Source organism: Euprymna scolopes, chromosome 18, assembly GCF_053919585.1.
Source record: "Euprymna scolopes isolate OS-2025 chromosome 18, ASM5391958v1, whole genome shotgun sequence".
NCBI lineage: Eukaryota > Metazoa > Mollusca > Cephalopoda > Sepiida > Sepiolidae > Euprymna > Euprymna scolopes.
In genome coordinates this window covers 79080872-79082966 of record NC_136499.1, presented here as the reverse complement: position 1 = coordinate 79082966, position 2095 = coordinate 79080872, and the positions used below count along the sequence as shown (strand labels likewise).

Here is a 2095-nt window from a genome sequence, read left to right as displayed (position 1 = left end):
TTTCCCCACCCTCCAAATTTTTAACCGGACTCATGTCCAACTCTGCACTTGTGGGAAGGCAAGTAAAAAAAAAAATATTAATCAGAAAAGACATTTTTCAGGGCATCTTATAATTAATCCGAAGAGACATTTCCAGTGCATTTTATAATTAATCAGAAGGGCATTGCCAGGGCATTTTGTAATTAAAAATTCACCCATGGTCGTTTTTTAACGTGGAGAAAAGGAATAAAAAATTGTCTCAGTCGTAAAGGATTTCTCTTCCACTGAGAGAGAAGAAATCGAAATGTAGCATCTGAAGAACAGATACTACACTTTGATCTTGGCCAAAAGGCCAAGAAAAACAAATCATTTTTATTAGCTTTGCCTCAACAGCGACACTAATTTTTTTTTTGTTTTAAATTTTAAATTAAACGACCCGGACGTAATAAGCATGAGGAAAGAACGCACACACTATCCTATAGAAGAAGATTATGCCTGACCTTACTGGTTGTGTGGTGATAATGGCTTGAATTTAGGTTTAAAATGCAAAAGTCATGGTGCAATTGTGCTTTAAACAGAAACATTTATTTTGAACACGCCCCTGTCATATCAATAACCCACTGTTGATTTTATATCTTGTGCTTTTCGGCCTGTGTGGTAATAAAACTTCTCAAATGTGATTTTAGGCTGTGCAAGGTATTAACTGTTTTTTTCATTCGATTATTTCGATTATCGATACTTATCAAAAACATTCCGATATAAAACCTATCTAAGAACACTGCCACGTACATAACGTACTTTTGTGTTAAATTTTATAAAAATTAACCCAGCCGTTTTAATATAAAATTTCACATGGGTTCGAATACCCTATGTATAAAGTTTCATGTCTGCAGACCAAAAACTGACACAGGAGTTTGGTAGGCAAAATTTTTTAAACAAATATATATACGTATACATAAATATATAGAAAAAGGTTTCTGTTTATTATAATCTTTTTATGCAATTATTACACAAATATAAATCATGTAAAATATCTGCATGAATATAATTACATGTAATAGTTAACTAATGATGATCATCCCATAAAAAAACGAAAAAACTAATAGGGAATTAATTAAAATGAATGTTTAAAAGAATATGCAAATTAGCTAGATCTTTTGCTAGTGAATGCAATTCCATGACTCATTATACCAAAGTTGTATTTCCTTTTCAAATAAACAGAAAAAAGGTTCGCCCTTTTCCTTCTTGGCTTTCAGACCAAGATTTTTTTTCTGTTATCAAAGTGTAGTATCTGTTCCGGCAGATACTGCAATCAAAGTAATATGTAGGGGCAACCCCACATATCAGGCCATTGGTCCTGTAGCAATCAGTTTTGGTCAATGTAGGAAAAACCTTTCATACCAATTGTCACTATCCAGTTCCCTCTCGGAGGAACTGGTCCCCTCCCCTCACTCTTCACATTAAAAAATGGCCTTGCGCATAATTTGCTCAGTGGGGAAGCAAATAAATAACCAAATAAATAGAAAAATGGCTTGCCTTTTTTTCTGTTGTTCTTGGCCTTTACTGCGCTGAAGCAAATCAGGATCATTTCTATCGCCTCTGTAACTCCTATCTTGGTGGTACCTTACTTCCTAGTCCAGGAGCTCTTTAGCAGATTCCTGGTCGCGGAGTGTATGATCCGGATCAGTGGTCTTAGATGTGGAGAGCTCCACTGACCTGGCTAGTCTTAATCCTGCAAGCAAGAAGCTGGCTTTCCAGCGAGCAGGAGGGCTGACAGTTGAAGCCCTTCCACCAGTACATGAGCGGATCCACTGATTCAGATCCCCTCTACCAACTGGCCTACTTTAGACACTGCGGGGGACAGCAGTGTCTGGGTGCGTGGAGTGCCCGCCTAAGACAAAGCATACCAGTGAGTCAAGGAAAGGAGTGCTGAATCACAGGGATCCATGGAGAATCTTCGAGTAACGTCTGACTTAGGAAAGTCAACCTTTTAGCGTGTTGATAACCTAAGCCCCTCTCTCACTAAGACTTTGCATACAGACCTGTCTATGGAGAAACGGCTTTACCTTTCCAAAGAAGCAAGAAGAGGAGCTTCTTAAAAACTTTCAGGCAGTTC

At 37.7% G+C, this 2095-nt stretch overlaps 1 pseudogene; it reads right to left on the bottom strand.

Annotated features, from left to right (window-relative positions):
- Window positions 1–228: 228 nt before the first annotated feature.
- LOC145298012 (U2 spliceosomal RNA) lies at window positions 229–344 on the bottom strand (annotated as a pseudogene).
- Between the last annotated feature and the right edge of the window lie 1751 nt (window positions 345–2095).